This window comes from Panthera uncia, chromosome B4, assembly GCF_023721935.1.
Source record: "Panthera uncia isolate 11264 chromosome B4, Puncia_PCG_1.0, whole genome shotgun sequence".
In the NCBI taxonomy this organism is placed as follows: Eukaryota; Metazoa; Chordata; class Mammalia; order Carnivora; family Felidae; genus Panthera; species Panthera uncia.
Window position 1 is genome coordinate 48,822,099 of NC_064809.1, and position 16,543 is coordinate 48,838,641.

Genomic DNA, 16,543 nt, shown 5'->3' on the forward strand with positions numbered 1-16,543 from the left:
TTTCTTTCTTTCTTTCTTTCTTTCTTTCTTTCTTTCTTTCTTTCTTTTATTCTTACTTTTGGTTAATTAGAGCTTTATAATCCTCAACTCTGATTGTATTGTCATCTTGCAGTTTTAACACCAAGAAAAATCCAAGGCCATCTGAAACTATGTGGATATTAATATTAGATAACATTCCTCAGTTTGGGGACCAGTTTCTGAGGTAATAACATCAACCTATCCATTGTTTTAATCAAACGACATTTATTGAGTGCCTATTATATAATCAATTACATTGGAATACAAAGGTAAATAAAAATATCCCCAAGGCAGAGAGTTATTATGTAGAGGAGACAAACACATAAATTATTGTAATATGCCATAAATATTATGATAAGAAATGAAGAAAATGCTGAGGAAATATAGGAATGGAAATGCCAAACTCTCCCAGGAGATGCCAGCAAAGACTTCTCAAAGGAGATGATCTTACCTTAAAATATGAGGACAAATTCACAAAGCAGAAATACAGGATAGGATACACACAGGGGAAATAGGATATGTAAATGTATAAAGGTCCTCAGGAAAAATAAATGTTTTGGAGAATTTGGGAAACGGTAAAAATTTCAGTGTGAAGGCAGCATGGAGAATCTGGAGAGGATGCCCAAAGGAGAAGCTGAAAGAGAAGCTATAACCAGATGGAGGAAGGTCTTTTAGCTGGCCTTGAATTTAATCCTAATTGATGCAGAATTAACAGAAATTTTAATGGTCGAGTAACAAGATCGTATTTTTTTGAAATATAACTTTGGAATCCATTTGGAGACTTAAATATAAGAGATTAATGAAAGTATATCAATTAGGAACCTATAGGAACAGACCAGGTAAAAAATCATAAGGATTCTAGGGAGATGGTTAAAATGAGGAAGGCGTGTGGAAAAGAAAAAAATACATTCATAGGATTTCATCCCCACTTGCAATTAGAGGGAACAAAAGGGTGCAACTTCCAGGCTGTGGCTGGCATTTTCAGATTAAAGGAGACTATTTAGATTATAGTGCTTTCAGTCAATAATTAAAGGGGTAAGTGTCAATGTGATGTGGGTAGAAAAAGTGAAGTTTTACTGATATTCATATTTGCTAGGTTTGCTATGAGATACAAATTGAGTGGTCAGAAATGCATCTTTACCTTGGAGCAAGATAGATTTTAGAGCTGCCAGTGTCACGGTTGAAGCAGGAAACTTGGTGAGTGCACCGATGGAAAGCAGTATTTACCTAGCTTTTATTATTTTCTGTTTCATAGTTAATGTTAAATCTATGATTCAAATTCTTCCTAAATACCTTGGAGACTTTATTACAAAATTATCAATTAGTAGTAACATTAGGAAATAATTTTCTAATGTCTAAATAAATTAGTTCACTGGGTTTACTTCATTTCCAGACAGTCTTCCTCAAAGGATTCGAGCATTGGACATGATTTCCCCATACAGAACCATTAAAGCCTCTCCTCTGAATGAAATTTCCTGCTTATACACTCAGTTATGATACCCTTGATTCCCTAAACTTCTACTTCCAACAAATTTCATATCTACACTGAAACTTCCAGTTTATAATTTTCACTGTTTTCTGAAATTCTTTTTATACATGGCCTACAGAAAAAGGTATGTCTTTCACAGTGGATTATTTTTTAGTGACAGTTTTGTACTTTATACTAATCTACACCCATAGTCTAACCTAATTTCTCCTAGAGCAATGACATACACAACAGAGTTGGCTTGTATTAAGGGTTATGACCATGGCACTAAAACAAACTTAAACTAGCAGGCTCATGTGGAGATTGTAAACATCACTTTACTTTTATTAGTGTCTTCCTCCAAACAACTATCTTTATTCATGTCCGTAAAGTCAGTAACGTACTCATTAATAACCACAGACCTGAGACTGAATTCTGACTCCACCATTTACTATTTATGTGATTTGGGGTATAACTTACTCAGCATCTCTAAGCATGAACTTACTATACGCAAATGTGTATATTATATGAGACACCCACACAAAATAAAATTTTACTTAGAAGTTTACGTCAATATTTAGAATTAAATAGATTAATTTTGAAGCCTACATTTTTGTCTGTTTCTTATTGATTGCTAGTTTAATTCCACTGTGGGCTTGTTTTATGGTCCAACATGTTGTCTATTTTAATAAATGTATTATGTATACCTGAAAAGAACACATATTCTGTCATTTTGGTGTTCAAGGTTTCACACTTGTCTCTTAAATTTAATAGCATGTTTCAGACTTTTTTTATATTGAGGTGAAAGTCACATAACATATAGTTAACCATTTTAAAGTGTATAGTTCAGTTGCATTTAGTACATTAACAATGTTGTGCACCCAAAACCTTTCTCTAGTTTCAAAACTTTTTCATCACTTAAGAAAACCCTTCTATATTCATTAAATAACCCCTCTCCATTTATAACTTCCCCCATCTCATGGTAATTACTAATCTGCTTTCTGTCTCCACAGATTTGCCTATTCTGTATATTTCATGAAAACGGATTCATACAAAATGCGACCTTTGTGTTTGGCTTCTTTCAATTAGCACAATATTTTCAAGGTTCATCCCAGTGGTAGCATCATCAACATTTCATTCCTTTCTGTGGCTGAATAATATTCTATTTTACATATATATTACTTACAATTTATCCATTCATCCATTGATGGATGCATGGTTTGGCTGCTTTTACCTTTTGGCTGTAATGAATAATGCTACCCAAAATATATGTGTATTGAACAAATATTTGAATAGGCAGAAGGAATAACAAGTGAGTATGAAGATAAGGCAATTGAATTTGTCCAATTTGATGAGGGGAAAGGAAGAAATAATAAAGAAAAATGAAAATGAAGAGAGTCTGGTGGACCTGTGGGACACCATCAAATGTGTCAACATATGATTCGTGGGAGTTCAAGAAGAAGAGAAATAGAAAGAGGCAAAAAAAATTAAAAAATGGCCCCAAATTACCCAACTTTGATCAAAGATATGAATATACACGATCAAGAAGCACAATAACTCCAAGAAGGATAACCTCAGGAGAACTACGCTGTGACACCTTGTAGTCAAATTGTCAAAAAAAAAAAAAAAAAAAAAAAGACAGAAAAAAAAATCTTAAAAGCAGCAAGAGAGAAATGACTCAGATCCTCAAAAAGATTAACAACTGTGATTAAAAATCCATAAAAATGGAGGCCAGAAGGCAGTGGGATGACATATTTAAGTGTTGTAGAAAATCACTGTCAACTAATAATTCTATGTCTGCAAAACTATTCTTCAAGAATGATGAAGAAATTAAGACATTTCAAGGTAAACAAAACCTGAAGGGATATGTTACTGCTAGAGCTGCTCTGCAAGAAACTCTGAAGGCAGTCCATGAGAGTTAAATGTAAGGACACTAAATAATAACTTGAAGCTATATGCAAAAATGTAGGAAACTGGTAAAAGTGACTACCTAAGTAAATATAAAAGCCAGTATTATTGTACTTTTGATTTGTGACTCCATTTTCCCCTCTATAATTAAAAAGGTAAGTGTATAAGACAATAACTATAAATCTATGTTAATGGTACACTATGAATAAAAATGTAATCTGTGACAATATAAAGGGGGAATGTCAAAAATATATAAAAGCCAAAGGTTTTGTATTCTACTGAAACTAAATTTGTATTATTTAAACTGTGTTGTTAGAAGTTTGAGATATTTATTTTAATATCTAAAATAACCATTTAGGGGTGCCTGGGTGGCTCAGTCAGTTAAGCATCTGACTTTTGGTTTCGACTCAGGTCATGATCTCATGGTTTCGTGAGTTAGAGCCTCACGTTGGGCTCTGTGCTGGCAGTGCAGAGTCTGCTTGAGATTCTCTCTCCTTCTCTCTATGCCTCTTCCCTGCTTGTGCTGTCTCTGTCTCTCTCAAATAAATAAATAAACTTGAAAAAAAATAAAGTAACCATTTAAAGAAATATCTATAAAACATACCAAAAAGGAAAGAAGGAGACCAAAATGGTATACTAAAAAGCAAACAAATAAAACGAACAAACAAAAACAAAAACAACTAGATATAAAAAGAAGGCAGTAAAAGAGCTCAGTCAGCTGAGTGTCCAACTCTTGCTTTTGGTTCAAGTCATGATTCCAGGATGGTAGGATTGCGCCCTGCATCAGGTTCCATGCTTCATGTGGGATCTGCTTAGGATTCGCGCTCTCTCTTCCTCTACCCACCCCCTCTAAATAAGTAAATAAATAAATAAACAAATACATAAATAGAAGGCAGTAATGGACAAATTGAGGAACAAAAAACATGACATACAGAAAACAAAAAGCTAAAAGGTATGTCTTTGGCTATTATTTTAAATGGAGATAAATTAAACTCTTTAATACAGAGGTTGACATAATGGATAAAAAACCTGATTAATCTATATGCTATCTACATATATATGTTGTGTATGTAAATTTAAAGACACAAAAAGATGGAAAAAGATATTCCATATAAACAGTAACCAAAGTGAATGGATTTGGCTATATTATTATGAAACAAAATAGCCTTTAAGTCAAAAAGTTTATAAGAGACAGAGAAGGATATTATATAATGATAAATATTCAAGATATAACAATTATATACTTACCTACCAACAGAGTCCAAAATTATATGAAGAAAAATAGAATTAAAGAGAGAAATTCACATTTCTACAATAATACTTGGGGATTTTAATATCTCACTTTAAATAATGGCTAGAGCAACCAGACAGAAGATTAATAAGTAAATAGAAAACTTGAATAATAGTATAAATCAATTTGACCTAATCAGTGTGACCTAACAGATATAGACAGTAGAGTATCCAATAACAGCAGAATAGAAATTTTTCTCAAGTGAACATACAGCGTTTTGTAGGATACTACAGGACTATATCTTGGGCCACAAAATACCTTAATAATTTAAATAAGGTTGAAATTATACAAAGCATACTTTATAACACAATGGGATAAAAGTAGCAATCGATAAAGGACAGATACTGGAAAATTTACAAACATCTGGGAATTAAACAACATACTTTTAAACTACCAGTGGATGAATAAAAAATCACAGGGGAAATCAGAAAATACCTGAGACAAATAAAAATGGAAACACAGCATTCCAAACTTATAGGATGCTGTGAAAGCCGACTTTTTTTTTTTAATTTTTTTTAACGTTTATTTATTTTTGAGACAGAGAGAGACAAAGCATGAACGGGGGAGGGTCAGGGAGAGGGAGACACAGAATCTGAAACAGGCTCCAGGCTCTGAGCTGTCAGCACAGAGCCTGACGCGGGGCTCGAACTCACGGACGGTGAGATCATGACCTGAGCCGAAGTCGGCCGCTTAACCGACTGAGCCACCCAGGCACCCCGAAAGCTGACTTTTAAAAGGAGGATTTATAAATATAACATCTACATTATATATGAAAAATATCAAATCAATAACAAAACTCTACACTTAAAGGAGGTAGGAAAGTCAGGGAAAACTAAACCCAAAGCTAGCAGAAAGAAATAATAAATATTAGAGTAGAAAGCAATTAAAGAGAGAATATAAAAAACAATACAGGAAACAAAACTGAAAGTTAAATCTTGGAAAAGATCAACATTGGCAAAACTTGAGCTATACTAAGACAAAAAAAAAAAACGAAGACTCAAGTTACTAAAATCATAAATGAAAGAGACATTACTACCAACTCCACTGAAATAAAAAGGTTTATAAGAGAATATTAGGAACAACTGCATGCTAATATATTAGGTAACCTGGGTAAAGAGGAAACATTTCTAGAAAGATGCAAATTATCAAAATGACTCAAGAGGAGAGAAAATCTGAATGTGCAAGAATGGAGCCACTTGCAAAAATAGACTGAAGGTCCCCATAATTATTCCAACTAATTCAGAAAAGACATTTGAAAGAATCAACACTCTTTCATGATAAAAACAACTCCTAAATAATAAAGACCTTATATAAAAAACCCATAGCCAGCATCATAGTCAGTGGTGAAAGACTAAAAGCTTTTCCCCTAAGATCAGGAATAAGACAAGAAAGAACATTCTCACCACTTCTATTCACCATAATACTGAAAGTTTTAGCCAGAGATATTATGTAGGAAAAAAAATAAAAGCTAAAAAAATTTAAAGCTAGGCAAATCACAAGCCTGGAGCTGCTCCCACGGACCCAGGAGAGACTGTTGGCTGTCCTTCAGGGTTACACCCAGGACTTCTGGGTTGGTCATGTTAAAGGCAGCAGAGTGAAAGGATCCAGTAACACAGCAGTCAGCCCCAGGGCTGCTGGAGGCTGGAGGTGGAGGAGGAGGAGGAGGAGGAGGAGGAGGAGGAGGAGGAGGGAAAGATGGAGGAAGTGGAGGCCGGAGAAGAAGGGGGGAAGAAGAGGAGGAAGATGATAAGGATGATGTGCTGGCGTGGCAGCTGGACAAGTTTGATGGGGAGCTGGACAATGACAGCTTCTCCTATGAGGAGGAATCCGAGAACCTGGAGCGAGACATTTCTTCTTTAGTGATGATGAGGAGGAGATGAGGCTTAGGACTGAGGGGCAGGATGCGCGAACATGTGGAGCCACCCCAAATTCATGGGGGCTGCAGGGATGAGGACTCACCCCTTCCTGCTGTTGTTGGGGAAGGCAATTTCCAGTGTCTGCAGTACCTTCTGCTTACCGAATAAACTTTTTTTTTTACATAAAAAAAAAAGCTGTGCAAATCAGAAGGAAGAAGTAAAACTGTATTTGTGGATGACATGATCATATACGTAAAAAGTCCTTTAAAAACCTGCAAAACCAGTAATACCAATGCCAACAACAACAAAAACTAAACAAGACAACAAAACATTAGAGCTAATAAGACTTCAGCAAAGCTGTAGGATACAAGATTAGCATAAACAATTAGTTGTATTTCTATACAGTGGTAATGAACTAGCCAAAAAGGAAATTAAGAGGCAATTCCATTTACAGTAGCATCAAAAGAAAAGAAAAGAAGAGAAAAGAAAAGAAAAGAAGAGAAAAGAAAACAAATTTAACCAAGGTTATATAAAACTTATACACTGAAAACTAAAAAACTTTGTAGAAAAGACCAAAGAACATTTAAATAAATGGAAAGACACTGAATGTTCATGTACTGGAAGACTTAATATTCTCAAGATAACAATACTACCCAAAGTTACCTACAAATTCAATGCAATCCCTATTAAAATCCCAGTGTTATTTTTTTTTTTTCAGAAATAGAAATACCCAACCTAAATTGCTTACAAAAATTCAAAGGAACTGAGATAATCAAAACAATCTTGAAGAAAACAAAAACCCACCCTTGCCAATTTTACAGCTACTACCAAGCTACAGTAACCAAAACAGTATGGTACTGACATAAGGGAAGACATATTGATAAAGGAATAGAATTGGAAACCCAGAAATAAGCCCTCATCTGCATAGCCAATTACTTTTCAACAAGGATGCCGGGACAATTCAATGGGGAAATAATAACTAATGATGCTAGGAAAGCTGGATATGCACATGCAAAAGAATTAAGTTGGACATTTGCCTCATACAATATACAAATATTAATTCAAAATGGATTTAAGATCTCAGTTTAAGGGATAAAACTATAAAACTCCTAGAAGAAAACACAAGAGGCAGACTTTATGACCTTGGATTGATCAATGGTTTCTAAAATATGACATCAGGGGCGCCTGGGTGGCTCAGTCGGTTAAGCGTCCGACTTCGGCTCAGGTCACGATCTCGCGGTCAGTGAGTTCGAGCCCCGCGTCAGGCTCTGGGCAGATGGCTCAGAGCCTGGAGCCTGTTTCCGATTCTGTGTCTCCCTCTCTCTCTGCCCCTCCCCCGTTCATGCTCTGTCTCTCTCTGTCTCAAAAATAAATAAACGTTAAAAAAAAATTAAAAAAAAATAAAAATAAAAATAAAAAAAAATAAAATATGACATCAAACCACAGGCAGCAAAAAATAAAATACAAGAACTAAATTTTATCAAGATTCAAAACTTATGTACATCAAAGAAAATTGCAAATATAACTAATGCTACTGACTTATACACTTAAAAATGGTTGAAATTGTAAATTTTATGTTATGTATATTTTACCACAATGAATAAAATTAAATATTATATAATTTCACTTGATGATTTTTCTTTTACCCATGGTTATTAATTTTTTTGCTGACTTCCCAAATATTAATGCTTTTTAAAATATATTTGTTACTAATTTTTAATTTAGTCCTTTTTTGGTCAGAGTACAAAGTCTATGTTTTCAGTCATTATATATTTATTGAGAATTGTTTTATGGCCTAGCATATGTTCTATCTTGATAGAAGTGTCCATGGACACTTGGCAAAGATACTCTTCGAATGTTGGATATAGTGTTATGTAAATGTCACATTAGTGAATGGTATGTTCAAATCTACAGATGTAACTGCTCTTTTGGGTACCTACTTGTCCTATACTTATGTGAATTAAAATCTTCAGCTATAATTGTGAATTTGATTATTGTCATCTTTAATCTGTTGATGTCTATTTTACATATTTTCAAGTTTCACTGTAAGGCTTTTAGGATTGATAATTTCTTCATGAATCAACCTTATTTTTATTATTACATAACTCCTTTATCTTTGCTAGTACTGTTTTGAAGATGACTTAATCTAATATTAACATGAGCAAAACAATTCTCTTATGATTAGTATGTGTCTATTTTATTTATATCCATCCTTTTGCATTACTCATTTGTGTCTACAGCTAACGTATGTTTCTTATTAAATAGTATTAGTAGGGTCTTGCTTATTTAGTACTTTTAAATCTAGTGTGACAATCTCTACTTTTTAATTGGGGTATTCAGGACTTGTATACATAGTGTAATTATTGAGATAATTGGGTTTGTCCTATTGTTTTCTATTAATGTTTTATTTCCTCTATCAGCTTTTTAGCTATACTTCTTCATTTTAATTTTTGATAGTCTAGGAATTACAATATGTATCCTTGCCACACTTTACCTTGAATTAGCATTTTAATACTCTATTGAAAGTAGGAAATTTAAAACAGTAGAATTACAACTACTTTCCCCTGTCCTTTCCCTGTGCTAGTCTTACCACATATTTTACTTCTGCATATGTTTGTTGTGAATTTTTATTGGGAATTAGTGTTGGATTTTGTCAAACTCTTTATGAATCTTTTGATAGGATTCTATAGATTTTTGTACTTTATTTTATTTACATGATGTATTATGTTGGTCGGGTTTTCAATAATAAACCAGCTTTGCATTACTGGGATAAATTCCAGAGAGTCATGGTGTATTGTTGAATTTAATTTGGTATTATTTTATTAAATATTTTTGTATCTATGCTTATAAGAGATGCTGTTGGTCATTTTCATTGCTTCTGATTATTTTCTAATGCTTTGGTATCAAGGTAGTATTAGCCCACTGATGTGTTTTGGCACATTTTCCCTCCTTTATTTTTTGAAAAAGTTTACATATGATTGGTATAATTTATTTTTCTTTTTAAAAAAAATTTTTTTTACATTTTATTTATTTTTGAGAGAGAGAGAGAGAGAGAGAGAGAGAGAGAGAGAGAGACAGAGCACAAGTCGGGGAGGGGCAGAGAGAGAGAGGGAGACAGAATCTGAAGCAGGCTCCAGGCTCTGAGCTGTCAGCACAGAGCCCGATGTGGGGCTCAACCCACGAACCGTGAGATCATGACCTGAGCCGAAGTCAGTTGCTTAACTGACTGAGCCACCCAGGCGCCCCGGTATAATTTATTTTTCAAGTGTTTCATGGAATTTACTGGGACTAGACTCTTCTCTTAGGAATATATATAATTACTAATTTATTTATATATAATTACGATTTGCTTTTGTTATTTGAAATAGCTCTATTACGATTTTCTATTTCATTTGTGTCAGTTGGTTATTAATGCCTTTCTAGAAATTTAATTCATCTATGTTAAACTTGTGACATAGAATGTTTATAATATTACCTTAAAATCTTTTTTTAAAACCTTTTTAAAAGCTTGTTTATTATTTTGAGAGAGAGAGTGAGTGCGAGCAGGGGGAGGGGCAGAGAAAGAAGGAGAGAAAGAATCCCAAGCAGGCTTTGCGCTGTCAGCACAGAGTCTGGCTCAGGGCTCCATCTCAGGAACCCTGAGATCATGACCTGAACCAAAACCAAGAGTTGGATGCTCAACTGATTGATCCACCCAGGCACACCTTAAAGTCTTTTTAAATTTCTGTTGAATCTGTTGTAAAGTCCTATCTTTCATTCTTGATACTGGTAATCTGTGCCTTTTTTATCTTGATGTCTAGTTAAAGTTTTACAAAATTTCTTGATCATTTCAAGGATATAACTTTAGGTCCCAATGTTTTCTTTGTTACTATAGTTCCCATTTCATTAATTATTGTTCTGATTTCTATTTTTTCTTTTCTTCTATTTCCTTTTATTTCTAGATTCTTAGATTGAAAGTTTACATAATTGACTTTAGAACTTCCTCTTTTCTAGTAAACCATCTAAAGCCATAAATTTCCCTCTCAGCATTGCTTTTGCTTCTTTCCATAAATTTTGATTTGTTGTGTTTTCATTTTTAACCAATTCAAAATATTTTCTAACTTCCCTTATTATTTCTTATTGGAACCATGGATGATTCAGAGTTTGTTTTTTTTTTTTTTTTAAATATGTGTCTATTTAGTCCATTCAATTTTTGGATACATACATGCGCATATATGTTATCCTGGACTGGGTTTTCTGATGCAAATATTAGATGTTCTATTTTAGAAATGAAACCAAGGGCATCAAGGTGAGAAAAAGAGAAATAAGGCTACATGTACATGAGAGACAATGGTTATTTGTGAGAAACCACAAGCTGACCCAGTGAATCTGGCTGGAAGAAATATCTGTTAGAAATGGAAATTTTCCACATGAGCCATAAAGAGTAGACCATGGGGAGAATAATTTAATTCCTCACCCTCCTCCATTGCCTTTTCTCATTGACAATTTTCCTGAAGGGCATTAACTCCCCTATACCTCCAGAATGCATAACTCTACTCCTTTATTGGCAGGTTGGGATACCAGATCCTAAGCTCTGCTATATGGCTGCCAATGGAAGAAATAACTAGAATCTTTGAGCATTCACTGATTGGCCAGGCTGTGTAGCACAGGTCATGGACGAAGAGTCCTATATTCATAGTGCAACACGCTGGATGTCACCTGGGAGCACAGCTATTTGGGCCTGAGCAAGAGGCCACAGGGTATGGTTGACGGATGCCACAGAGTAGGTGGTCAAGGATACATGATATGGGCAGCACTGAGGAAATTAAGAGCTGGTAAGTGATATTTGTGTCATATCTATTGACATAATTATAAACTTAGAAAATCACTGGGAAAAATCCACACAAAAAGTTAACTTCTGGGAAGAGTATGGCATGAGCAGAAGAGGGGACTGTTAACTGCTTTGCGTGACTTTTGGTAGTGATATTGTGAATAGTTTTGACATTTTTGGCGTGTATTTGCAAAATTAGAAAAAAGGATTGTTAGAATGAATAAATTATCATATAGACATATGATGGAATTCTTTGTAGTCATTAAATGCAAGTTGAAAAATATTAATTATATAAAACAATGTCTTTCCCATGATACATGTGAAGATGCATATTAAGTAAAAATATATAAACAATATATAAATAAAGTAATTGAGAATATAGTAATTGAGAATTAAGGATTTTGAATAGAGATCTCTTAAATATCCTCTATCAGTGTCTGATCATTTAGATGAAGTATTGAAAAATATGACAAGAAATAAAATAACAGAAGACACATAAGGGAAAGTATCCAATTATATGATAATGAATAGCTATCATAAACAATAAATTAGATTTTAAGGAAATAATTCTATATGAATAAAATCAATAAATTAGATTTTCAAGAAATAATTCTATATGAATAAAACTTGTGGAAGAGACAGTAGTTTGGGGCACTGACAAATGTGGTTTTGAATCCTGCCACCACCATATTGGAATTAATCCTGTTTGAGTTCCTATTTTCTTACCTGTTAATAAGAAAAACAATATCTTGTTTCTACAGGATTATTATGGTGAGTAACAAGGATATATTTAGAAGGTTTGAATATATGGAAGGGGTAAGGATTTAATAAAAATGGAGAAAGTACAAACAACTGTAATGGTAGGAAATGAAGGAAATTTGCTAACAATACTCTTGTCTTTTCCCATTTTAATTTCTTTATTGTTTTGGTAATCGGTGAGGTACTAGCACTCTCTAGAAACTCAAAAAAGAATCCCAGGATTCAAAGCTAAGCTTCAATATTTACAAAGGTAATGAGTCTGTCAGCCATGGGAAGTCAAGTGCTCTTACTGTTTGGTATTGCTAACCTCAAGCCTAACCTAAAGGGACACCTTTCTTGGGGGATAACAGTTCATTTGTCTTCATGCTAACTCCATCAAGGAATTTTCCTGTGCAGAAAACAGCTAGTTTCACTAAGCTCTGTATGTGCAGTGTTTTTTATGTAGTGCACTGACAGCTAGTAACCGAACCTAATCCGTCAAACTCATTTCACCTAAGACCTCAAGTATAACTCCAATTCTGATCCTTAAGGTAAAGGCGTCACTGAAGTACTTAGTTCCTGACCTTTTGTTTTTGAACACACAGTACTCTGGGGTTTGGGGTATGGGAAATGTATATTTCTTTTTGTACTGAGAACTAGTCATTATTTTTGGGTGTTGCATTTAAAAATATTATGTTTGCCCTAACATTTTCTTATAATAGCTGCAAGATTGCTCAAGCAGCATTGGACAGAGTTGCTCCTTTGCGCTAGTAGGTTTATAGTTTAGTAAGCTGAATTTTTTTATTCATTTTTCATTTAATGAAATATTGGGAATATTGGGAATATTACATTATTCTCAGTAAGATAAAAATATCAGGTATTTCAATTTTGTCTAAGTTTCTGATACTAACCATACAAATTTGTTGTATAGCATTGATCTGTAAAAAATATCAACACTTCTAATTAAGCCATGCATTTTTATAATCTCTTTTATCTATTTCCCCCATCCCCCCACCCACCTCCCCTTTGGCAACAACCAGTTTGTTCTCTTCTATCATGCCATGTATTTTTAAAGCATTTTTTGTGTGCAATAGATGTATGTTGTTACTGCTCAATATTATTTCTGCCAGCTGTTCAAATTTCTAACTACTAAGAAGGCACTAAAACAGGCATTTGAGAACTATTTCTGCACCACAAAGTGGCTGTCCTTTGCTTTTTCATACATTTGTTGGATGATTTGGTGTTTTCTGGGGAACAGAAATAATTTACAAATATAGAAGATATTCAGTAATATTTACTCTATAGATAGGTGCTATGGAATACAAAAGGAATGAATTAAAAAACCATTAAAACTAAAGTATTATGTCTGTCAGGAAGTTAGTTGAAGTTATTCTGTTGTTAATACTCCTACTTCAGGACAGTAAGGCTCCTACTATATAACTGACTACTATTTTGTGTGGGAGAGTTAATAACAAGTTAGGAAGGAAACTTAAGACTTTGGTCAATGATTGTCTTGTTTATAATGGCATTACATTACAACAGAATCTGTACTTACATTAGTTTTACTTTTAACACTCAAAACCACATGATGGACCAACTTGACATTTAAATTAGTCTCTAATATTATTTCAAAGTGAATGAGAATGGCAAATATTCACAGATTCAAACAATTCTTAGAATTTTCTTAAAAAAAGATGATTATAACTAACATAAGCCATATTACAAAATGCTGTCTACTTAAATTTCCTGGACCTTTGAGGGAAATAAGATATTTTATTTAAGGTTTATGAAAAAAGGAGAGTATTCTTGTGTCTTGATGATACATCAGTTTCTAAAAAAACCTGAAATTTTTATGGGTGTCAAAACTCTAGCATAAAGAAGTAATTTGTTGCATAATAATATTTGACCGTAGTTGCAACTTTCCAACAAATTATAATTATTACTTTCATCAAATTTCAGCTAGAATTTAAAATCTTTGATAGAAGTTGAAATAAGTTTTGCAGAAGGCCAGATCTGAATTATGAACATGCAAGTTCTCAACCTTTTGTATTTCCAAATTTAAGTGTCTCATTTAAAATCAGCTTAGGGGCGCCTGGGTGGCTCAGTCGGTTAAGTGTCCAACTTTGGCTCAGGTCATGATCTCGCAGTTTGTGAGTTCGAGCCCCACATTGGGCTCTGTGTTGACAGCTTGGAGCCCAGAGCCTGCTTCAGAATCTATGTCTCCCTCTCTCTCTGGCCTTCCTCCTTCATACTATGTTTCTTTCTCTCTCTCTCAAAAATAAATACACATTAAAAAATTTTAAAAAATCTGCTTAAAGATAATGAAACATACATGTCAGTTTTATCCAATATGTGGGTCACTTTGGAAAACTAGGGATTTTTTTAAGTAAACATCTACTGCTGATTGAAACACATGAAATTAAAGCATCAAAAACCTTTGAACACAATCACTTTTGGGGGGGCCCAAAAGATGGTGACATTTACACTCCAGCTTTATAAGGGAGATGGAAAAGTTTGTACTGTGCTAAATCACTTGGTAAATTCTCCCCAAATCATGGGTTCAGTACAATTTTCTTTCTTTTTAAAATAATGTTCACATGCCATCTCGACAATTATTTATGTTTCCATTATCCCTGGACAAGTCCACATTATGCTGGTCTCTGTATCACAAGAGGATAAAAGCACCTACCTCCCTAAATAAGTAAACTTAGGCATTGACTTCTCGGTGGCTTTTCAGGAAATTTAAAAAAAAATAATTCAGTCAATTAGTTGGGTCTTTTTCTTTATGACAAAATATTAGTTTAAGTGATCTTTTATAGATAAATAGAATATCACCTCAACTGAACAAACCCATTATTTTGGCATCATATTCAACACAGCCTCAGCGTTACTTACTTAAATATAAATATGTACCTTTAAACTCCTCCTCAATACTAGTTTTCTAATTGGCAGATTTCAGATTGTTTTCACTGTGGTTTCGCCAGGCTTGGTATTGTCTCAACTTTTACTCCAGGTCAGCCTTATTCACAAACTGATTAAATGATCTAAGATATTTTGAAGGCAGTGGGGAAAGACCTTATTGACCCAAAATATCATGTTTCCCACTAGCTCTGATCCTCAGTTTCTCATTCACAGATTCGTTTTCTTTTTGGAGGTCACAGCTAGGTTTTCCAAGAACTACTTATTATCAAGTCATATCTGTAATATAATAACGTGTAGAAAGCCTTTTTTATTTGTATTTATTTTTGTTTTTTTGTTTGTTTTGTTTTGTTTCTTAGCAAACAGAGCACTGGGTAAACAAAGAATAACAGTCTTCCTGCTCTCAAAGACCTCACAATATAATGAGGCAGAAAAACTTTAAGTGGATAACTTAAACATTTGCCCACGTACTGTAGGGACACACAGGAGACCGACTTATTACAATCTGTGCCTGGGGGCTGAATTGGGGAAGACTAGAACATGTGACCCATGATATCTAGGCTATTAAAGATGAGCAAAAGCTTGCCTGGTATCAAGATGTGTGTGTGTGTGTGTGTGTGTGTGTGTGTGTGTGTGTGTTATGGGTAGGAAAGTTGGGGCAGATAGAGGGATGAAATGCATTCCAGCCAAATTCCAGTAACTTATATTAACATGCTTCAAAAAGGCACAAAGTAATATTGTATCTGAGGGATTGAATTAAAAAGTTATACAGTTCTAAGAAGAAAGTAGTGGAAAAGAAACTAAGGTGAACGGGTGAGGGTATAGTGGGCTTTATATTGTATCTTAGGGATTATGGCCTTTATCCTGTAGATGATAGAGTAACATTAAAGCAGTATAATGACAAGGTTAGATTTGTAGTTCAGATCAGTCATTTTAGCAAAAATGCAGAGAAATGGATTTCAGGAAGGCAAGTCCAGAGTATTGGCTATGAGGCTATGGCAACCATCCAGCCTTGAATAACAGCAGTGGTAAAATGTAAAGACAGGGAATGAAAAATTGGAGGTGTGAAAATCCAGCCATGTTTTCCTTCCACCATTAACCTTTTAGTGTAAATTCATTTGTTAGGTTAGAGGAGCACAGGGCATGGAGAAGTTCAACAGTGTGCGTGTGATGGAGTAGTGGTGAAGATTAAATGAGTTATTATACATGGACAGTGCCCTAAGTGGTTTGCTATTGTTATCATTAGGATCAGAAGGCAAGGAAGAGTAAAAATCTGAATGAGTTATTGACCGCAACAGACAAGTATCAGTGGAGAGCTGCACTCATGGTCTGGACCTTGGGGACATGGATCTGTTAGAAGGACATGTGCTAAAAAGGGAAGGGATGTAAGACAAGTAGTGTTAGCAGTTGTGGAGAAATGGAAACTGTCTTGAAGGATAAAACCAGTGCTTTAAAGCACTGCTTTAAGTAACTTCATGTTGAGATTAAAAAAAGGAGATGCTTGGATAAGCCACTGCTACTACCTGTTCCCCATTACT